The sequence below is a fragment of the Mytilus galloprovincialis genome, chromosome 10 (genome assembly GCF_965363235.1).
Source record: "Mytilus galloprovincialis chromosome 10, xbMytGall1.hap1.1, whole genome shotgun sequence".
NCBI lineage: Eukaryota > Metazoa > Mollusca > Bivalvia > Mytilida > Mytilidae > Mytilus > Mytilus galloprovincialis.
In genome coordinates, this window is record NC_134847.1 from 88830113 (window position 1) to 88855821 (window position 25709).

At 32.5% G+C, this 25709-nt stretch overlaps 1 protein-coding gene and 1 long non-coding RNA gene across 2 annotated transcripts in view; both read left to right on the forward strand.

Moving 5' to 3' along the window:
• Positions 1 to 25709, forward strand: part of LOC143048715 (titin-like) — a 226161-nt gene that overhangs the window by 35558 nt on the left and 164894 nt on the right. The window lies entirely within an intron of this gene.
• Positions 707 to 6939, forward strand: LOC143049443 (uncharacterized). The gene is made up of 3 exons (XR_012970244.1): positions 707 to 789; positions 3497 to 3571; positions 6871 to 6939. It is a non-coding gene; the product is annotated as an uncharacterized LOC143049443 (long non-coding RNA).

Here is a 25709-nt window from a genome sequence, read left to right on the forward strand (position 1 = left end):
ATTGTTCTGTTGGTGGGTTAATATTGTAAAGGACACATCTCCATTAATCCTTAGGGAGTGTACATGGATCCGCTGTACCCTTGCAGTCAATCGAGGTGTGCGTCTATACTGGCGGAATCTCGAAATACATACATCATGACATATAATAGAACAATATCATACTGACGGTATCTTTTAAAGTACAGAGTCACGTTATAACAACCAAAGAAACACAAACAGTCGCATATACAAAACACACCAGCAAAAAAAATGAAAGATAATACAAACACATTGAACATATGAACTTTTTTAGAAAAAGGACGAGACGTTGTTTGTATTACCCCTGGTTCATCAACTTTCTACAATAGCTATCTTATCTAGCTGATCGATCGTGATAATGACTTTCATGTTATTTTCCCACACGGAATGACAATTTAACATTTTAGACCTGAATATGTAGTTTATTGAACCTTACTTTCGTTATTGTGGTCTATTTCGCTTTTACTTGATAATGATTTGTAAGATATGCACATACCTACGAATCTTTCCTGGCACTTTTGTTTCATGTTCTATTTACTGACTAACATGTATATCTGTTGCGGAATTTGCCTTTTACCGCCCAAATTCCCTTTTAAAACGTTGTTAAGATCTAGACCATCTAGTGGTCATTTCATTATTTTACTTTTGAATATATGTAAATGTGTTGCCTAATAATACTCTATAACTATTATTTTTTAGATCTATAACTGGAACTAATATTACAACAATAAAAAGAGGAGATTTCAACAACATGCCAAACGTGAATAGACTGTATGTTGATGATTTGAAGTTTAATCGATCTATAAATTATCTTAAGAACACGTCAGACAAATGTTGAGGGAAAGGCTCAGGATTTTCGATGTATTCATTCACAGTCTGATATTGTAGATGAGGAATACTGTCCTGTCAATGTCAATTTCAAAATTTGAAAAAAACAACCTCTACTTTCAATAATCATTAGATAATAATTTTGCAGGTCATTTATGCTCAATTTTGAGGATAAAAATGCTTAAATGGATCTAAGAAAAATTTGACAATTCATTTTGATATATCTTAACCAAATTATCAAAATGACAAAACCTATAATACATAAATTGAGGCCATTTTGTTTTGGGAAAAACAAACAAACTAACTATGTCAATTAGGCATGCTTTGACACTATAACTGCCCATGAATTTCTAGTAGATAACATTTTTGATCGCTCTAAAGATTCCGTATATCGTCAAATCATCGGAATTATAATGGGGACTTACGTGTACCACTTATTACGGACCTGTTTCTGTATTTTTTTTTAATTACAATTTATGACTAAAATCAACAAAGTGTGATACAAAATTTAAAAACACTTTTATATACTGGGATGATTTATTTGCTCTCAATAATGACGACTTCAGTGATTTATCCTGCTGAACTAACATTGAACACAGCCATTTCCTGAATCTTGATATCTATATCATTAACGGAAATTTTTTAAATACCAAAATTTATAATACAAGGAATTATATTTCATTTCCTATTGTTAATTATCCATATTTAGAAGGTGGCGCACTTTTAACCATCTTATGGTGTTTATATATCTCAACTTTTTTAGTGAAAAAAATCTATGTATTACTTGTACGAAAACATTATAACACTAAGGTTTTCGATTTCACAAACTAGTCAAAACATTTACTAAATTTTATCATCGGTACAAGGACATCTTTCGTAAACATAAATCAACATTCAGACATCTGATACATTGCATTATTTCACATCCAATCTCTTATGGTAATATTATTTACAAAGCACAAAATATCAGTATTCTGCTTTAACGCTTACAAAACCTTTACACAGACTTATTAACAAGAGATATAGTTATAATATTGTTGTCAGATCATTAAAGATCGCATATTTTTGTCATGATGGCATACACAAACCGCACAACCGACAGATCCTTAATAAACCCAATAGACTGAAAACGGGAATCATCAAAATCAATCTAAATAAAAGCAACAGTAGTATACCGCTGTTCAAAACTCATAAATCCATGGACAAAAAACAAAATCGGGGTAACAAACTAAAACCGAGGAAAACGCATTAAATATAAGAGGAGAACAACGACACAACACTAAAATGTAACACACACAGAAACGGACCAATCATCAGACAATATCCCACGAGAATAACAAATAAAACATTAAAACAATATACATGAATTTGGGATAGACAAGTACCCTAAAACATCAGCAATCACAGATGTCGTATAAATAATTTAGAAAACTACGAGTTAAAACATGAAGATACGTTTAAAGACAACTTACACTCGAAACCTAACTGAGAGCACCGCCGAATGTTGAAACTGGTGTATATTCGTACCGTCATAAACGTCAGATAACAATTCACATAGAAGGATGTTATATGATTATAATGGAATCAATTATCAACCATTCATTAATGATGTGGATGGGTAATCGATTAGCGTTCACCAATAATCATAAACTATACTGAAGACTCCGACCTGGAAAAATGGAAAAGAATCCAAACCAACGAAACAACTACTTTATCCAAGACAAAACACCATATCCTGACTAGGGACAAGCTTAGCATATACAGAATTGGATGCGGTTACAATTTTTGAGTGTTCAACTCTTCCCGTCTTTTCTAAGAAAGCTAGTTTAAGGCAAATGGAAAACAAAACACATAATAATTTGTATGTAAAATATGAATCATATATATATTTCTCTATAAATATTATCTGACAACAAAACCAATTCTTAATATCAAAAACATCAAACGAAAGGATAACAACTATTATATTCCGGACTTGGTACAGGCATTTTCCTATGTAGGAAATGGTGGATTAAACATGATTTATAACTAGATAATCCTCTAATTTGAATGACAGTCTTACAAAATTCTATCATGTTGACACTGATGTGTGAACAAAAACAAATCATCTGAGGTCCACTTCCCCTGATTTTTTTCAAACTTTTGGGTGCTAATAATTTCTCAATTTGTCAACGGGGGAATGAAGAAAAGTTGTTAATAAAAGCAATACCAAGTTTGCTGCATCAAGTTCATAATTCGATAAAAAGTAATGCCAATAAAGTAGTGCTCGCGAATCTAGGCAAACCAATTTTAAAAATCTGAAACCTGTTACAAACGTTGAAGAAATTATATACCAAAAAATATTAAAAGTAAAAGCACAACGGATAACACGATTTCAGATATTGAACATAAATCATTCTTCTTTATTTCCCCATAACGAAGACTGTCGACTTGGCTTAAGATACTCTAAGGGACTAACAGTTCACTAGCAGAGGTATCGATTAAGTGATAGAATATGAAAATATCGCCTAATTTAGTTCGTTAAATTGATTTTACACGTTTACTAATAGCTACTACATGAGAATGATTCTTGACTGTTACATTCTTTGATTTGAAATCAATGATTGAAAGTTATTCAATCTCATATAATGTATTATCTAATCATTTGCAGGTATTTGAATGACAATAAAATTAGTATAATTGAACCTGGAGGGTTTGTGAACCTCACTAGACCCGGTATAGCAATGTAAGTATGGATTTCGTTTATTAATGATATATATACCATTATAAGAAAATGTCTTTAATAAACACAAAATTAAATATGCCAACTTAGTTTTCCTTATGTGACCGAAAACTTAATGCTGTGCGATATAGGAAGTCATTCCAGACACAAATATTTAACTTCATTTGCTTTGAATGTTTTATTTTTGAAATGGGATAACGCAGAACTAATAATAAAATTAACGGTACCAATTTTCTTGCACCAGATGCGCATTTCGACAATACAATACACCTTATACTGTCTGTTGCAAGTGTAAACCATTCATTTAAATTGTATGTCAGCTTTAACATGTATAGTTAGATAATTATAACGGAACAAATGCCGATCGACAGTTTCGATGGGTCATTTCGATAGTAAAAAGAAAAGTCATGAAAATACTGAACTCCGGGGAAAATTCAAAACGGAAAGTCCCTAAACAAACTGCAAAATCAAAAGCAATAACATATCAAAAGAATGGAAAACAGCTGTTCATTCCTTACTTGGTACAGGCAGTTTCTCATGTACAAAATGGTGGATTGAACATGGTTTTATTGCGCTAAATTTCCCACTTGTATGACAGGTGCATCAAATTTTATTTTATTGGAAAGCAACAAACAGGGATGGTAGGTAAAAATGTCACAATAATGATACACCAGCCAACACCGTGTCACCATCTTAATCACAACAAGCACAAACAAATATCTAACAAAGAATCACAAAAAAACATGCGTCCTATTTAACAAGCTCATTCATTGCTAACGTAAGGTCTACTTTATATAAAGAGAAGAGAGCAAAACCACATATGAACCACATCAACAAACAACAACTGCTGAACATCAGATTCCTGACTTAGAATAGGTGAAAACCAATGCAACGGGTTTACACGTTAAATAGGAACAAACATTCATCCTTATCTGAAACAATTGTGTAACATTACAACATAGGAAGACGCTCTATGAAATAACTATTGAAATGGATTAACTCAATCAAAAGAGAAGTGAACATACACTGAACATACACTAGACAAATAAATTTGATCTATGAAATAATGTAAATACAAAATCAATGAAATAAGTGGTGAATAAATAGAGACAACAGAAGTATACAGCTGTACATGTGTTATGGTAAACAGTTAACAGATACAACAACAAGAAGCCGCCGCCGCCAAACACAATAATATACACAGGTAAATGAAAATAATTGTGTTGTAAGGTATACCTTTTCTCCTTCTTTCGGTAATTTCCTCCTGTGGTTAGGAGCACATCAACTGCTTGATTATTCACAATGGGTTTATATTACATGGGTCGAAACTAGCTAAAATCACTTTGCTATTTTACAGCATAAAACACAATTGCATATTTAAAAGACGATGGGATTATATTACACAAAGATATTAAAATTTATTCACTTTGTTGCTTCGTTAAAAATGGAATTTCCAAACTGGATGTTTTGCCCGACATTGGTAATGCCAGAACAGAGTCGAATCAGGGTTTATTTTTCTCTACTTAAAGATCTAAATTTATTGATCCAAAATGTATAAATAGCATATCAGACGGTTTGTTTCCATTTTATTTTTGTTTGAAGAATTGCTAGATGCTCATCAATGCTTTGTAGACTATATTGAAGCAGGACATTTCTGTTTTGTGTAGAAAGGTTTCCATGTAAATTTCTAGTCTGTATTGGCGAAACAAGTTATCACTTAGTTTTTTTTATTTTCTGACGCAAGGATTGAGTGCAGAAGGCTTAATTGTCTTTTGTGAAGCTCGGCCTCTATAGGGAGGGCACCAGTAGTGAGAATATTGCAACTGAAGCTGTTCTTGTTTAAATGAAGAATGGGAACATTGTTTACAAAACAACTTTGTTGTTCATAGTACGAATTTATAATAATATCATACACTTATCAAAGCTGGTATATAGACGAGTTAGAACACGTTATAAGTAAACAATAAATAACAAGAAAGCGTTACAATTACTATCAACAGGTCAAATTAACACGAAAATACGAATTGAGAGTACACCCAGTTACTGGCAGCTAGTTAAAAGACCTGTACCAGAAAACCAATCAGTGTTGTTATGAGAAAGATATTAAAAGGACGAGATGGCGTTATATTGGCCACGTATTGAGGAAAGGAAATGAGGATTTCACCAAGATTGCTTTGAGATGGACACCTAATGGTAGACGAAAAAGAGGGAGGCCAAAAGAGACCTGGCGCAGAATGATAGAATCAGATATGAAAGACCTTGCAAAAATCTGGAAGTAGATCAAGAAGAAGGCAAAAGACAGGCAAATGTGGCGAGTACTGGTTGAGGCCTTATGTGCTAGCAGGCACGAAGAGGATGAGGGAGTGCGAGTGAGTTAAAAGCCAAAACAAATTGTTAATAAAAGAACCATGCATCAGAGACTAAAAGCAACTAAAACACATTCCAGGGATTTGGTTTTTAACGTTATGAACAGTCAAGGAAGACATGGCGTGTGCCTTTTTGTGTGTCTTTGATACAAATGACGTGGATATGTACTTATACATTCCGACATTGTGATATTGTGCAATGGCACATTTTTGTATTCTTGTCTTTAATATTTGTTAATGTGCATTGTCTATATGCCTTTTTGTGCTTCTTTGTTGTATTTTTTTTAATGTGGTTGAGGTTATAACATAATGTTGACTGATGTACTCTTATTTTTGACATTTCAACCTATAATGTCTGTTAGCTTTGTTCAGACATCGTTGTCAATATAATAAAATTTAAAGCGCCTTTCATACAAGTTAGAGGTTTAGTAAGCTATAAAACCAGGTTAAACCCACAGTTGTGTACATAAAAAAATGCTTGTACCAAGTCAGAAATATGGCAGTTGTTATCCATCCGTTTGATGTAATTGAACTTTTGATATTGTCATTTGATAAGGGACATTTCGCTTTTGATTTTTCTGATATTCTTTTTTACAATCTTAAAATTGATATAAGTTATAATATAGAATTATGGATATCATTTTTGACAACATAAATAGTTATCATATGTACCAGGATTATAACTTAATACGCCAGACGCGCGTTTCGTCTACATTAGATTCATCAGTGACGCTCAGATAAAAATATTTATAATGTCAAACAAGCACAAAGTTGAAGGGCATTGAGAACCAATAATCCAAAAAGTTGTACCAAATACGGCTAAGGTATTCTATTTCTGGGATAAGAAAATCCTTAGATTTTCGAAAAATTAATAACAATGATCATGCATTGATATTCATGTCATTCTTAAACAATCGCAACCCTTTTTTTTTTTAGGAAACTACAAAACAACAATTTGTCAAGAATTACAGCCTATATGTTTATGGATATTTCGATATCTAGTCTGTAAGTACTAAATTAACTATAAGGAAAATAACAGCTGGGTCTGTTTAATCTACGTCCAATATATCTTGGCCTTTAAGACCACAAACCGAAAAATGTATGTTTTAGATTTAAATGTCACTTTTGATTTTTTTTTTCAATTTCAATGTCACTTTTGATTTTTTTTTTCAATTTCAATGTCCGATTTTGAGTAACAGAGGATTTGAAGAAGACATGTCATTAACTTATACGGTATAATCATTTTACTTGCTAGCTTAAAGTTCAGTAGTTAAATTTGATAGATTTTTTTCGGCCATATTGTATTAATATGGAGTTTGGTATGATCGCCAATGAGACAACAATCACCAAAAGTTAAATACAATAGATGTGAGCAATTATAGGCAACTGTAGGGTCTTCAACAACAAGAAAAAATCTATAATAGGAGTACAGCAATGCGTTTTAGTATTAAGAGGGACATTTAACACACTGTATCGGTACAGATTAAATATGAACATTTGCCTTACCAGTTCCCCAATTTATCCGTGACGGGTATTACTTACAAAAAAGTAAACCTTTAACTTAAACAATAAGTACAATGCAATAAAACATACGAACATATATTCACCTGATTTCCTCTTTCTCAAAATATCCTAAAATCATGGCTGATTTCAAAATGATAGATGTTGAAAACAGAGAAAACTGTTCAACTTATAATCGACAAGACTTAATCAGATGAAAATAAGAGTACTTAAAATATGTGCTAAAAATTAGGTGTATGCACTTCAATTCAGTCACAGTACTGCTATGTAGCACTGTGTTCTAGTCTATCTAAACAGAATAATCCCGTTAATTATGAAAACCTAGGGGCTGTCATAAATTATCTTTAATTTATTAAGGTAATAACATATGTTCTATGATATCTACTAGACGTTTATAGTATACAAGACACATGCATATGTCTCTTTCGAACTAAAAATATATCTTTGAATAATTGTAGACATTGGAACTCATCAGATGTTCTATTATTTGAAGTAAAAAAATATACGTGATTTTTACTTTTCCTGATGAGGATGCCAAGTCTAACAAAGTATTTGTTATTGATACTGATTTTTCTCTACAAAACTGGAAGAAGTGAACATTTTCAAATTTATCATGCTAAATGTTGTATTCATATCAAATATGAGTCTCCTTATTATTTTTCATATCATAATTATCAGATAGTAAACCACCTGCATTCCAGCAATATCAGCTTGTTCACGTGTTTAAACTGTCAGCAGTTTGATAATGAATAAACAATAAAGTATTGAAATGGCTGCGTACTTAAAAACTTACTGCGTACATAAAAACATCCCAAAATGAATAACACTCTCCGATTCAAACTGGTATAATTTTCGAACTGACTAAGATAAAGGAATGGTAACACCGACGAATCGATACGGTGGTAAATGTTTTCAAAATTAATGTTCGGAAAGGGGAATACATTCCTTAAAACAGTACGAGTCCAGTAATAAAGCCTTAGTTACTGAAAATAAGTGATTCTTTTTTTATTCTTTAATTATTTTGGGAAAGTAAAATCACAAAAGTACTGAACTCCGCGAAAAAATCAAAACAGAAAGTCCCTCATCAAATTTCAAAATCAAAAGCTCAAATACATATTTGCTTAGTCTTTAGTTTTCTATGTTGCGTCTTCTGTACAAATATCTGTCTGTTTGTCTTTTTATTTTTAGCCATGACGTTGTCAGTTTATTTTTTATCTATGAGTTTGACTCTCCCTCTGGTATATTTCGTCACTCTCTTATACATCAAACGAATGATTATCAAACTGCTGAAATTCTAGAAATATACTCATTTCTAATTTAGTAAGTAGCATATTTTTGCAGTCACTGTAAATACCTTACCCACGTCATTTTTTTTTATGAATTTTAGAATTGTACAAGCATTTTTGAGTTCGGTTTTTATTGTATAGTTGCATAATAGATGTTACATTTTACATCATAATCATACTGATGAAGTGAAGGATGTCTTTTATCCGAAATATATTTATCATTCGTTCATGAGTTTACATTTTTGTTGTACTGTTTTATTCTTTTAGACTTGCTTATTATATAAATATATATAATGTATAAATGAATCTGTCGAAGGGTTGTAATTTGGTTAAATAAGTATTTATGTGACTGTAGCATACGATCTTTTACGTTTGACATTTAGTTTATCTGCAGTCAATTCAATCTTCATGGCTTATCTATCATGTACTGTGTTACAACTCTATATTCTTTAGGGCATTTGAAACATGAACTGTCTTCCTGTATCAAAGATACACAAATGGCTATAATCATATCTGTTTGACAGCTTAAATGCTGTAGTTGTATGTTCGTCAATTTTCTTTTGGTCAAGAAGTTGCTTTTATTCGTTTCAATTCTTTAACGGCACGTTGTGCCTTATCACCCATTTTGAAATACTTGTCAGTGTATACAACAAAAAATATGAAATTAATACATAAAATAACATAAAGGCAAATATGTGTTTCTTTTGCAGTCATCTTACAGGAAACGGTATCACAGTAATAGAGACACATGCATTCGTAAATCTTCCCCTTCTATTTATGATGTAAGTACTAGTAATATTCTATTTTGTTTTTAAAATTATAGTTATTTTATTCTATTTGTACTTAGTCGTGAATGCGTGTTTATACCATAATATTTTGCTAATAGTCTGTTCCACCAAGTACGAACACATTCTTATCGGTATCATTTTATAGATTAGTTGGTAATTTTTTTAATTGTTTTTAATCAATAGTGTTTATGATGAAAGTAAACACAATTATGGCTGCTGGATCCTAGTATATTTTCCGTAAACATATCATTCACTTGTTTGTCAGTCGCGTCAAATTCCATTATGTTTACAAAGATGCGTGGACAAAACAGACATAATAGGTAAAATTGTCAAATTATGAGTATAGCTGTCATCACTGTGTCACAAACTAAAAAAAACAAATATTTAACAAAGAAGCATAAAAAGCATGTATCAAATTTAATAACCACATTCATTGCTTCCTCATAAATGTATTTTAAATCTACCCATGCAAGATTGAAATATTTGTAGTCCTGTGAATATACTCTTACAAATATCAACAATTAAATGAATGCAGCGGTGAAACCTGAAAAAAAATATTAAATTTCTGAGTTTCACTTTAAAGTATAGAATTTGCATTTTCAAACAGGAAAAGTCTACCTTAGCTGTATTTCGTTAAACCTCTCGGAACTTTTGTTCTTCGAATGCTCTTCATGTTTCGTCTATATTTGGTCTTTAAATGTTTTCGATCTGATTGGTAATGATAGGTCTTTTGTAGACAAAAAGCGTTTCTGGCATGCAAAATTGTAAGCCGGATTTTTCATGTGAGTTTGTTTTCTAAAGGTTTCCTGGAATAGCATTATTTTAGTTTATTATTAGAAATAAAATCTAATAAGGTTATTTGCAGAAAGTTTAAAAAAGAATTAAAACTCTAAATGACATCTTTCCCCTATTCACGATTATATACACAAAGACAAATAATCCACCATAGCACGTGTTTACAACTTCAGGGTTTGTCATATGTTTCATGTCATTATGCCTATTTTGTTTAGGGATTATTTAATATACATATAGTATACAAGTCAATACATTTTAGGTTTTTGAATGACAACAGAATACAAATAATTGAACCAGGAAGCTTTGTAAACCTAACACATAGTTCCGGACTAGAACTGTAAGTATTTGTTTATAAATGACAGTAATGGATTTACGCAAAAGAATCACTAAAGCTCTGGTGGAAAATTGTCTCATTTGCATTCAAACCCCATAATAGTTTTCTTATGTTTTACGGTCACCACAGCAATATGTATGACCCAGGGACTTTTGACTGATCTAGACATAAGTTAAACAGTGGTATAATAATAACAGTAGACGTATATAGCTCTAAAGGAGTAGTTTCAGTAAGACCCCTTTTTGGCCCCAAAATATAGCAGTTTTACAAAATTGTTAAAATGGAAACTTTTAGTAATTTATTGGAATGTATAATGCTTCTGCTTCATTAATATGGGCTGTTTTTGACAATACAATGCACCTATATCGGGTACTAGCATCATTAAGTCATGCTTAATTACCGAAATCTTCACAATTATAGCATTTTATTTTAATTTTAGGCGGTTTCCGTCTTAAATGTAAGTGGCCGCATTTGTGTTCGTTCTTAATATTGAAATGTAAGTTGTATTTGATGATAATACATAACATGTATAACAGTTGAGGAGGAACTCGAATGCGGCCATTTATTATTTTTGACAAAACACATCTGAAAAGTGACATTTTTGGCATATTTGATAGATTTGTCATATTCAAGCTTGAATCGGAGCGTTTGTCATGACTAAATCAGTTAAAATCATTGACATAATCTAATTGAATCGACTGAAATAGACACTTAAGTGTTTAAAAAGTGTCCAAATCCTTTCGTCAGAAGAACCTGAAATTTGAGGCCAAAATCGGCCCTTACCGGACCTACTTTGTGTTTAATCCATCATCAGGAAAAAAAAATAACAAAAAATAAAAAACAGAATCCAAATACCAATATATAATACTTTAGAAAAAGGAAAATATTGGCACCGTTTAAATATACGAATTCAGCAATTTTAAACGTTACATGCCTCTCTTTTAAAAGTCATGAGGTATCAACAAAGCACAATTATAATGTCCTTATATAATATTCTACAAATAGTTTTGATAGCACCATCTTTAGATTATGACAACACATGGATTAATTTGAATCTTATCTCCATTCCGTTTCAAAATCAATCTCCAAAGAAAAGACAATGTTGATCTGAAACAGCTCTTAAAACACTAGACCATAAAATAATTTTCAGTTTCCTGTCAGTTGTCGGGTTATCTTCTGCATTAAATTCCGTATAGTTCAAATAATTCACTAGCAAGCCAATTAACATCTGGTCAGTTTATATTTAGCCCTTTCGTTGAGTGCGATGGAAATGTTTAAGCCGGTCTGCATTTTCTAGTGTAAAATATAAAAGTGAGAATGAATGTCTAAAAATTAACTGAATAGATACCATAACTGAATAATTAGTTTTTCAGATAATGTTTAGATCATAATGAACATTTAGAAGGATAATTCATTTACTGATGGGCAGAAAAAGAGCTCTGTGAAAGTTATCAGGCCAAACATAAATACAATAAAATGTATGGAATATTGGCACGCTAAGTTATTGTCGAAATATTTTTTTAATAACCGTGTATGTACATGTATATAGCTCTTTTCTTGTTCAATATACCTAAGACACCAAAAAAAAAGTAAAATCACAAAATACTAGTCTCCGATCCGAGTAAAATTCAAAACGGAAAGTCTCTAATGAAATGGCAAAATCAAAAGCTCTGTCATATTCCTGACTTGGTACAGATTATCAAAGGAAAATAACTTTAATGCCAGAACAAAGAGAAGAAATTAGCAACATATAACGATGTTATCTACAAATTTTGCAATTGTTAACATAAAAGGAAGGCAATGAAAGATAGCAATAGTACTGGCTTAATAACAATGTACTGTCTTTACCAACGGATGCAATGTTTGCCAGACAATGTATCCGGAGGTAAAGACAGTACAAGAATCCACTGTTTATACATATTGATAGTTTAAACAGTATTGGATTGGTTGAGACTATTCCACATGTCATTGAACAAATCTTCATATTCCCCTCTCAGTATCATATTCCCATCTGAAATGTCGGGACTAAATCATGCCATGTTATGCGCGGTTAATGTACATAACGTCTTAAACTTCTTATTTTCTAAATAAAAATAGCAAATATTATTATCTTGTACCAATTTATTTCAGACGTTAAAACAAAAAGACTATTAATCAACTTTTTTATTCGTACTGTTTATCATGTATGTCGTGTTTAATAATAAAAACAAGCGGATAAGAAAAAGAATTTGTGCAAGTCGCAGTGATTATGGAGCGATCGGGCATTGGTCGAGATAATCTGAACCAGTTATCGAACAGGTTGGTGTTGATCGGGAAATGATGGAATATTAGTCAAGAAAAGGTCGAGATAATCGAGCACTGACTGGTCAAATATTTGTATTCCGACCAAACTCGATCTCTACACGATCCTTTCCCGATCAATTTGACCGCTACTCGATATCTTCTCGACTGACTGGCTTTTCAATCCTTACTCGAATATTTTTGACATGTCAAAAACTCTCGAAAGCAGAAAGTAAGATCGACGACGACCAAGGTAGACCACCCCGAATATTCAGGTCGATTGAGTCTGACCAGTCTCCCGATCGCTTAATCTGTCTTGATCGAGTTTGATCGAGTTGGTCTGATCCGCAGTGTGAACCTAGATTTAACTGGAGCACTATGTGAACGCCGAATAACTGTAGATATCCGGGATAATCTACCTTCATCGTCATCGAATTGACTTTCTACCCGAGAGTTTTTGACATGTCAAAAACATTCGAGTAAGGATCACGAAGCAAGTCACTCGAGAAGAGATCGACAATTCGTCGAGTAGCGGTCGAATTGATCCGGAAAGGATCGTGTAGAGATCGAGTTTGGTCGGAATACAAAAAATTTACCAATTAGTAGTCGATCATTCCAACCTTTGCTCGACTAATGTTCGATCATTTCCAGATTAACTCGACCAATGCCCGCTCGCTTCTAGATCACTGCGACTTGTATATTTATTTTATCCCAGACCAACTCGACCAAAACCCTATCCCTTTGCGACCACATTCGACAACTCTTCGATCTCTACTAGGCCATACACGAGAACACATGACTGCTACACGATTCTCTTAAAGTGTATGCAAATCTGATTAACTGTCATAACTCTGCTTCCTCAAAAAATATATTGGCAACATTATTTTAAACTGTACAAAAATTCCCCCATGTTTAGTACATGCCTTTACTTTTGCAAGGAGAGGTAACATTTTAAAAGAGAGACAAAAGACACCAAAGGAACAATCAAACTCAGAGTTCGAAAACAAACCGACACAGCCATAATGAAAAACTGTAACCGACGAGAAGACAAACAGCAGTCCTCCATGTAACATAGAAAACTAAAAACTTAGCAACACGTAACCTAACAAAACCTGGGATGATCTCAGATGTTCCGGCCGGGGAAAAAAATCCTGCAATTTTGGCACCGGCGGACTTTTCAAATTTAAAGTAATTGTGCAAAAATATACATTGTTAGACTGCTAATGACTAAACTATCTTTCAAAGTTGGTTTATAAGAACATCAAGATTATATTTTAACTGTTTTATGGACTATTTTCTGTTTTGTCAGTATTTTCCGTTTGTCCAGAAATGTCTGTAACATAAAAAAAGTAAGATGTGGTACAATTTCCAATGAATCACCTCTTCAGAGAAAACCGAATGACACAGAAATTATCAATAACAACTATAGGTAACCTTACACTTACTTTGTTTTTCATTTTTCACACAAAAATGAGACGAAAGACAAATATTTTTTTATTTGGTGCGAATTTGACCAGCGAGCACACGTTTTGATTATTTGTTTCTAAGATACTTTTTGCAAGTTTGCATAATCATAAATCACAAACTATACACTCTCTGCAAATGCGTCTACAATTTGTCTACAGTTTGTCGTTCGTCGTTGTTAGTTCAAACGATGCAATTCTTTCTAACTCTAACATTAAAATGTTTTCTTGTTTGTCTTTACCCAAAACATTGCCTAAAATTATTCAAAATTTCAATCCCCTCTAACCAGACAATGCATTTGTTTCTACTTCTGCAACGTTTAACAAACTATAACAAACGGCACACAACGTTTACCAAACTTTGGTTAGAAAGAAATGCACTGTTGATCTCTTGATAGATATTTGTATAATTGTAAACTGTTTCAGAAAAAGTATCACACCAGGGGAATGAAATTCTACTTAGGGTCAAATTTTGGAGAAATATGTGACATCTTTGTCCTCTTTTTGCAATATTGTTTGGCAAATACATACAGGTTGTTGCCATACAACAAAAATAAAATAAATATCTTTACCCATTGAACTACTGGATATTAAATCTATGAAAAATCCTGATTACATACTAATGCACATATATTTGGCAAACAGTACGCTTTTATTTGTAAGAAAGGAAGGACATGGGGATAGTAAAGTTTATGTATATTGCTATCTAACATAAGTACTAATCCAGTGACAAATCTCATTAAGTGGTGTCATTTCCAAAAAAAAGCAATAAAAAATACCATAACATATCGGTGTCCACTATGAGGAAGTTTTTATAAGCATTGAGTTCCTTTTTGTTGAGTTAGTGTAAGTCTCTCAAACTGCCCACATCGTGGTCGTCGTGTCTACCACTACCTCACCCAGATTTATCGGCGCCTATTGCTGTCTAGACCATCTTCTTTGTCTTCTATACACTCTACAAGCTCCGTCACAGCGTTTAACTTGTCTCCCTGAGCTCTTACCACCTTGCCCACAAATCCAAATGATTTATTTCTATGTAGATATTTTAAATGTATGATTTTACTCGGACCTTCTACTGAATATAACCAAATAAACGGAGAATGTGTCCATGGGACACTGATAATGCCCCTGATAAAATATATAACATTATAAAGGGTCATGTCGGGACGTACGTGCGTACGGAGCTAACACTAGTACTTAACGCCCACTCCGAAGCGGCGGGGAATAAAAAAAATCGGACGTTTTAATACTCAAAATGTACATACTCGACCTATTCCCGATTATACCTACGACCCATATACGATCAGATCAGATCGATCTAGTCTGGTCGAGACCGGGCTGAGATCGTGAATAGTTGATTTGGTCTAGCTAGTCGAACAGATCGTGTAAATATCGTGAATTGATCGGAATTATCGAACAAGTATTCATTGTGTTGTCGGAATGGAGTCATTAAAGAGTCGTGAATAATGGAGTAATGGTCGTGTACAGTCAGATGGCGGTCGGGTAGAAGTCAAAAACAGGCCCGATCAAGAATTTGATTGAGCTTGGTCGTGGAAATTTGGACAATCAGGATCATCGAGTTGATCTGATCGGCAGTGTGAACCTAGCTTCAGGCAGTGCTTATGCAGCTTGATACGTAAAGGTGCATACAAAATTTAAATGTAAACATTTTCAATGAAATGTCGGCATTCAATTGGACAGAAACTGTGCGCAGCGTATTGACGATTTATTCTTATTTTCATATGAGTAAAGAGTTCTATCAGATAGTTGGCAACCACAAGAAGATCAAAGAAGCCAGATAATTTAATTTTACATTTAGATATGCTGACAATGTTCATTCCATAAAAAATCCAAACATGTCTGAATGGGTTCTGTAAAAATGTTAATACTCAACATATAATTGAGTTAGATGGGCTGATTTAAAGCAGTCAAGACTAAGTTTAAAGGTCAAGACTGAAATTAGACAAGTCCATCATTTGTGGTGGCTTATTTCAGACTTCAACAAGAGTATCAATTCAGCATACGCCTTATTAAGTAAAGTCGACACCAGAGTCAAGAACAGTAAAGCCGACACCAGAGTCAAGAACAGTAAAGTCGACACCAGAGTCGAGAACAGTAAAGTCTTGTTAAGAAAATTATGTGCTCTGACCTTACTGGTCCAGCACAATATATGGTCTTTTCAGATTCTGAGCAGTTTGAAGTGTTAGCTTTTGATTTTGCCATTTGATTAACTTTCCGTATCAAATTTCCTTGGAGTTGGTAATGTTGTGATTTTATATTTTATAGTTAAATACTTAATTTATTTCACAGTTATCTGCATGGAAACCCCATAACAGTGATAGAGAAGCATGGATTCGTCAATCTACCACTTCTACATTTCGTGTAAGTACTTGTTACATACTTTATAGATACGACACAATATTTTGTGAAGTTATAACTGTTTTCTAATTCGTTTTCAAGAATAACTTAAGAACGCATTCAAATCATGCATAACATATAATACAAGAAACATTAGCTAGACATAAGCTACATATACATTAAAATATGTCTACGACTGTACCATATAAAGTCATGTTCATTCTTTAAAGACCACCACTTTTTTGACAAAAACTAGCATAACCATGATGAAGTTCACAAATTCAATTGAGCACTACGAAATATATTACTTGGAACGGACATTTCATCAATTTTGGAATTACCCATTTCGCTTAGAAGAAATCATTCTTTGAAATCCTGGGCAATGCACAATATAGAAATAAAGGAAATAATTTAATCATAATACAGACAAATTGAAGACCTTCTGCTGTTGTCTGTTCTATGGTCGGGTTGTTTTCTCTTTGACACATTCTCCATCTTCATTTTCAATTTTAAAAATGATTGCAAAACAGTGTAAAGCTATATAAAGACTTTTATATCGAAATAAATTATTCCAGCTTCTTGAAACAAAATCAAAGTACGATCAAAGTACAATATCTTTTACTAAAATATTTTGCTTTTTATGAATAGCTCATGTGCATCATTTGAATAAAAACACACACATGTGTAAGATCCGACAATTTTATCGCAACCTAACAACAAAAAATACCAAAAATATAAGTATACATCCTGTCCCATGTTATGAACCTAAAACAATGTTTATGCCGTCGGTCAAAAACAATTTTGTTTGTTGTGTGCATAATGTAGGCCGTTTGTTGCCAAATTTGAGTTGTTTTATTTCATATTTAACTTCAATTTGAAAAAGTTACCTGAACCATGATACCGTTCATTCAAACGTCGATACCACACAGTGAAAGGGCAAGGTTGAGAACAGTGATTGCAGTATGTAAACAAACATGCACTGGAAGTAAACAGTAATACTTTATTCTTAGGGAAAAAATGAAGTAGACCAAATCATTTTACAACTATTATAGAAAGTTTGAAATAACAAATTGACGCATTGAAAATATCGAAAATGTTTTTAACAGCAATAACAATTTTATTTGGCACGTGCTCAACGTACTCTGTGTTTGTTGGATTATACATGTCTTGCTTTATTAAAAGTTGAAAGTTTATAAGCTTGAAACAATAAATGACTACATACAATGTTATTTGACGATAATACGAAATACATGTAGGGCATACTTTAGTATATATACATGTAATGGTTCAATAATTCTAATAACATTGAAATTACAAAAAACTCGTTTCATATGACTTTAGTATTTTGTTAAGTCTTGTATATTTGATCATATGTATGTAAGGGCTACGCTCATTGACGATGTTCATACGGTGACCTATAATTGCTTACATTAACAATATTTATGTAAGATCGTTATCTTATTGGCAAACACGCATCCCTACGGAATCTTTGGTTTTCAGGTAACGTAGATAGATCATGCTTCACATGGTTCATCCTTAGAAAAAAAACCCAGTAATAAATGTTTGTGAAATCATCATAGCATAGATGCAGGATATTCAATGTATCTCCGTAAGGCATCGCTCTAATTCATTGTGAGAGTTTTGCTTTAATGTTGTCCTTTTTTTTATTTTATCAGCTCTTCTGTGGTTTTTTTTTTTTTTTTTTTTTTTTTTTTTTTGGGGGGGGGGGGTAATATAGAAACAAAAGATACAAAATGTGTATTCAAACTGTCAGTAACTGCGAGTACTTTCAGATCTATACGCACGCAATGTTTTTTTTGTTGTTGGAATGAACAAGTATCCGTCCACATCAACTCTGTATTTTTGTTAGATGTATTTCTATTTGTATCCATCTGATGAGTTAAGCCTTTTCAACTGATTTTAATAGTGTGCTCTTATGTTGTACTGATTCCACTATTCTAGGTTCGGGGAGGTTTGGCGTCTTCAAACTAGTAACCCCACTACTTTCTTTTTAAAAATTTAGATTGAACTGTTTAACTGATAGTGAAGAAATATCGTAATACACGAACTAAAGGGGTGGCATTTGGTTTTCTAATGATTTTTATTTATCCTTTATCAAAGATTTGCCGAAAGGTGTATTCTTTATACGTGACGTCATCAGACATGGTCGTATTTTTTCAGGGCGTCCAAATAGGACATTTAGAAGAAATCAGGACAACTTTAACGTCATTATTTTATTCGAACCAATCATTTGGTGAGAACAGATATTCACTAGTTGTCTCACATAGCTCGAGTAATGTGAAATATAAAAGAAATATCATATTCATGGATATGTTGTTTTGATTATGCACTGGTTCCCAGATATGATCTCTATGTTTCATCTCCTAGAATCATTGTTAGATTGTTACCAGTATACATGCACAGGGTAGGCTGTGGAAATGCGGCCTTTATACTAGCTTACTATGCAGTATGGTCTTTGGTCATTGTTGAAGGTCGTACGATGAATTATAGTTTTTAAATTCTGTGTCATTTGGTCTCTAGTGAAAGGTGGTCTTATTGGCAATCACACACATCTTCTTTTATATATCACAACTAGATGGTAAACATTCACAAAATAATTTTGTTGTCTTTTCATAAGACATCATCAAATTGGTTAATTAGTGATCATGAAAATCGTCTAACATATAACTTGACCGAATATTAAGTGTTTGATTTTCAGATATACAGGCCTCAAGCATTACTAAAAGTGCAATATATGTCAAAACAGATATTTGTTGTTGTAAAATATTTACCGGTAATGTTACAAACTTTAATTGTTAAATAGATATAAGACATTGTGGTATGAGTGCCAATGAGACATCACTCCATCCAAGTCACAGTTTAAAAAAAAATCATTATAGATCAAAGTACGGTCTTCAACACGGAGCCTTGGCTAACACCCCACAAGGTATAAAGGGCCCCACGATAGTGAACAATCATTCCAACGGGAAAACAAACGGTCTGATCTATATAAAAAAATGAGAAACGAGAAACATTTATAAACCACATAAATTAACGACAACCGCTGAATATCAAGTTCCTATTACAGATGCAAACATATGCAGCGGGTTTAAACGTTTTTACAGGTACCAAATTTCACCTGAAACAATAGTGTAACATAACAACACAGAAAAACATTTATAACTAGTTCAGGACAAATTATAACTAGAAAAAAAATATCCTCACAATCATATAAATCCAAAGTATTTATGTGAATACTAGTATGTTATTATCATTCTGATAAAAGCAGTTTTTGTATAATGCAAAACATAGGTATCAACAGTATATATGTCTGTTAGTTTTGAAACTGGATATAAGTACACATTTATGTATGTTTTTATAAACTATCAACTTTTAATTATCTCAATTTTTATAACGATATTTATCAATATATTATATTGACAAATAACTTTGGTTTTTTATGTTGCTTTTATTTTTGAATTAATACATTGTTGTTTCTTATTGTATTTGTTATTTGTAGTGTTGGGGTTACTTTAGTTTTAAAGAAGGTCGAAACAGAAGCATTTGTGAACATTTCAAGAACAGCTTTGTGAGTTGATATTTGAGAGTGTAAAATTCAAATAAAATAGTACTATATACTATCCAGCTTATTAATAATACTATATTTGAAATGATCTGCAATGAACATTTATGCCTATTAATAGGTTGTGATGTTGTAGTATGTTCACGAATTCGTCTATTAAGGATGTACTTAGGTGAGGTTTTGGAATTTGTGTCAAAAATTCGGACTCCTTGGTGTTTTTCCATACAAAACAAGGTAAACTGTTTTGCCCCATAACACCCATTTATTTTTTCATATTAGACTAAATATTACCAACATTTTAGAAGATTCTTAATTTTCTTTCTTTTGTTTTGGGACCCAAATAATACCAATGCAAACATAAGGTAAAAGTCCGAGTCAGCCTTTTCTCGCCATATTTTAAATCTCAAATATCTCGAAAAGAAGGTCCATGACCTATCAATATTTTTAGCCTATTTTTATCATTAAAGAACGCTCTACCAGCTTATAGTATCAATTTTAAATTCTTGATTTATAAATTTTTACTTAACCTCAGCTAAGTACATCCTTAAGGTGTAATACCACCAAATCATGGTACGTCACATCCGGTTGAATACGAAAGTCGGTCGACAAAAATATTCCCTTGAATTTGACAATTGAAGGTAATTAATCCTACATTTTATTGCAGTAAAAAATTTCTGTGTCATAAATATATGTCTTGGGTATTTCAAAACCATTAGTTTTTTGGGGGGATTTCTATAGAAAATTTGGTAATCTTAAGGTTACATGGTGACTAAACCTTGTACACCGATACATTAAGGAGAGAAATTTGATTGGTTAACTTCCAATGATGGTTATTTTCTTATATGCAATAAAATGTTATGTGAAACTTTTTCTATAGTACTGGACAGGATAACACTTTACTCCTGCCAAGTATTTCTTTATTTGAAACAAAGATAAATTCTCCACAATTGTTTGAAAAGTGCAAATTTAATAATGACAAATAGGGGAAAATCAATGGTGGTATTACACTTTAATAGATTATGCCTATTTATAGATTATGATGATGTAGTATGTTTATAGTTATTTCTATTGAAAGATTATGCCTATTTGTAGATTGTGATGTTGTAGTATGTTCATAATTTCTTTTAATATGTTTATAATTTTGTATTGTAAGTTTGTTTTTTATATTTGTTACGAATTCATTCCAGCGACTATTATTATTAGGTAGGTATTTTCAGCGGTAAAAGGGAGATGTACATTTCTACAGATATTGTTTTCCATTGACATCTTCTGAGTTCATAAAGATATCGCGTCAGAAATATAGCCGTCATCGCATATCATAAAACCATTAAAAACTTTACCGAATGCTGTCAATTGCCTGTTATAGATTTATGTGAACCTCTTTACTATGAACCTATGAACCACAAAATGTAACCTATTCTCTATGTCTTTAATATAAATGTGTTTTGTTCACTGTTCTATATCTTTCTTTCAGGTTTTTTTTTTGCCATTGCATTTTTTTTTCTTATTTGAGATTATGAATCTTCTTTTGCATTTTTCGCTTCTGTTTTATTACTTTTCGAATCCCCAAAATGCATAATTTATGGAAAGAGGTATAGCTTGTTGTCCTTCAGCAAATATTCGCCGAGCATTTGACAAAGCCTTTCCTGTTGGTGTAATGTACACTTTATTTTTTAACAGGACCGTTACAGTTTTTATTGTCAACTTTGAGTTTCTAACATATAAATGTCTTATTTCGTAAAGATGGCCAAATATTAAGATATCTCGAAATTTCACAGTTTTTAAGTATTTATACCAAATTTTTTAAGAAAAAATGCATTTAGAAAATAAAAATATAAGTGCTGATAAAATACAGGTAGATCTAGTCCTTACTTGTTCAAATGTAGACTCGGTGCAAACTTGTTGACTGCGTTCGAGGTACATAAATTAAAATGTACGCCAACACACAAGTTCAGACCAGACCTAGTTCTGCTTTTGTCTGGCTGATTTTAGATTATTTACCCTGATCATCTGCAAATAATTGTTAAACGTGTGACCTTCAATCTTAACTCTTTCCCTCAAAACTTGCGAAAAGTTAAGTTGTCTCATTGCTGTAGAATTTTGATACACAAATGATTGAAGATTACGAGAACACAACATGAAAGATTTGTTATCCTCGTTTTCAATGCAAAGTTGTGTTTATAAAAGTTTTTTAAAAGTATACATAACCAAGCATCTGTGTTGAAGCCCTTATGAAGCTTTACTTTTACAAATTGATACTTGGATGGAGAGTTATCTGATTGGTACTATATCTATATGATCGCATCTTCGCTAGCCAAGGGCTATGATCCACTTCCGTGTTCACCATCCTTGGCAGATTGAGGCAAGGTAAGGATTTTTATTGGTCTCAGGAGAAACTCGCTGCATCCAATCAAGTGACTATTACATGATCACGTGTAAATACAGAACTGTTTGTAAACAATTACCACGTGTTTATTGTGCAACAAGTCTTTACATCACTAAACATACGACTATCTTTAGTGACAACTTGAATGTTTTTAAATCAACTAAAAGAAGTGCCTGTGTGTGTTTCATGCACAAATTCATGACGTATATTTTCGTTTCTGAATTTACCAAGTGTGTAGAATCTAGCCGCTACCGTGTTTATACCTCCAAATTGAGTTCAAGTGCTACCATTGGTCAAGAATAATGAATTCGGAATGGGCGTGATTTTAATCTTTCGATAGATGTCGCAACATTGATATCACAAATGTTGGCTTAATCCGCCAAGGGCGAAGAGAACGGGAGTGGATCGTAACCCTTGGATAGCGAAGATGATATGATAGGAAAGCAATTAATATTCTATCCTTAGTGAAATATCCTTACGTAAACAATTTAGTATGTATGAAACAGTTTGTAAATGATATTGTCTACATGTAGAACTCGTTCAAAAGTGGAATGTTATTTAAGTTCATGTTGACTTTAATATTTTGCAGATCATTAGACATAGCTCTAGCAGGAAACAACGACACAGTAATACAGAAAAATGCCTTTATGAATGTTCACTTCAAACAATTGTAAGCATATTATTTAAATACGATATAAGAAATGACGTATTCAAAATCTGCATCAATATAGTTATGAGGATGGACGTGTGAAGTCGACACAAACTATACTTTACGGTCACTATAACGAAGGTTGCATGATACCATGTATAGGTGTTGGAACCCATTAACGACAGGTTTTCTTGGTCTTGGAATTTTGAATAACATTTTAGTCTATGATCAGTAATTGTAACGATTGATATGTGAATACGAGTATGAATTCACATGGGTGATGATGCATGCCATGCATTACTGTGGACACTTACCCTGTAGAGACATCTTTTTCACTCATGTTGAAGTTCATACGATTCCCTCAGTTTGGTTTGCTTTCTTGACTTTAATTTCCTAATTCTGATTACGAGATTGTAAACTATTGTTGCCTTAATCAATTGTTTCAATTTAGAAAAAATCGACGAATTGTCCACATGATATTTTAAGATACAACATTATGTTAATAACATCAAAATTCGGCAAATGAGTAAACCTTGGACAATTTGAGTATTTTAAAAGTTTTTTTCTTTCGAAAAGGGCGATGCAAAGAAGAAAGTCTCCATTGACTAGCATTTCTGCCATTAAAATATGTTTTGTTCATTAAGGCAATTATAAATAAAACACAGTAGAAACAACCTACATGTAATGCATTTGAACTTAGAACTGGCACATGAACAAGTGTTTGCGTTACGTTTTGTGATTGATTTCTTATTGCTTCTTGTTAAATCAGTAACAGTAGTCTTACAAAAAGTATGTAAAAAGATAACACAACACCTCTTACACTACCAACATCTTCTTTGTTCAGTCAGAAATGGTTATAACGCGTAAATACCCGTGATGTTGAATTATAGAAAATACTACCATTAAACAAGCAGGAATATGTATTGCGCAACTAAATCTCTTTTAAAAAATAAAATTTATCAATACATAAGACAAAATCAACGACATATGATAACATGGATCGATGAAATGTTTTCGAACACATAATGGTTGATTTCAACCAATCTCTAAATTGATATCTTTTAAGTTTTGTCAATATTAATAGTACTTTTTTCAAAGGAGTAGGTCCGGTAAGGCCCATTTTTGGCCCAAAAATATAACAGTTTTACAAAATTGTTAAAATTTAAAATTTTAGTTATTTATTGGACAGTTGAATGCTTCTGCTACATAAATATGGGCTGTTTTTTACAATACAATGCACATATATCGGGTTGTAGCACCATTAAGTCATGCTAAATTACTGAAATCTTCAAAATTCTATCATTTTAGTTAAATTTTAGACGGTTTCCGTGTAAAATGAAAGTGGCCGCATTCGTGTTCATCCTTAATATTGCAATGTAAGTTGTATTTTATGATAATACATAAGATATATAAAGGTTGTGGATGAACACGGATGCGGCCACTTTCATTTTTGACAAAAACAATCTGAAAAGTGACGTTTTTTGGCATATTTGAGAGATTTTTCATATTTGAGCTTCAATCGGATCGTTTTTAATGACTTAATCAGTTAAAATCTTTCACATAAACTAATTGAATCAAGTGAAATAGACACTTAAGTGTTTAAAAAGTGGTCAAAATCTTTCTTCAGATGAAACTGAAATTTGAGGCCAAAATGAGTCCTTACCGGACCTACTCCTTTGTTGTGGAAATGTGTTTTTTTTTTCTTGCACCATTTTTATCCTGTGTAGGGTTAGATTATTTTTTTCTGTTCGATTCACGACAGCACACTCATTTTGAACATACCCGGCCCTGACTATCACTCCCCATACAACCACCTTGGCTTCCCAGAATAACTATGCGTAAAGAAAAATGGCGTATACCGATGTAAGATAACTATTCCGGGGTCAAATTTATATAAAGAAACCCTTTGGATGGTACCACACGTATAGCAGACAATTTTGTGCAACAGAATAATGTAGCATCATATGAAGATGTTAAACCTCTCATAATGATCGGTTGGAGGAGTAGAAATGTGGTACAGGTATGACAGAGCCAACATTTTAAAGGATGAGAAACAAATCAACCAATTCATGAAGGCGACTGCAAAACAAAGGTTTTCCTCGTAATTTTTTCAAATAAAAGCATAAGTCCATAGAATGTTATAAGAACAAATTCTGGCATATCTTTCTTGACCGTATTTGGCACAACTTTTTTTAAATTTTGGGTCCTCAATGCTCTTCAACTTTGTACTTGATTGGCTTTATAACTTTTTTGATCTGAGCGTCACTGATGAGTCTTATGTAGACGAAACGCGCGTCTGGCGTATTAAATTTTAATCCAGGTACCTTTGATA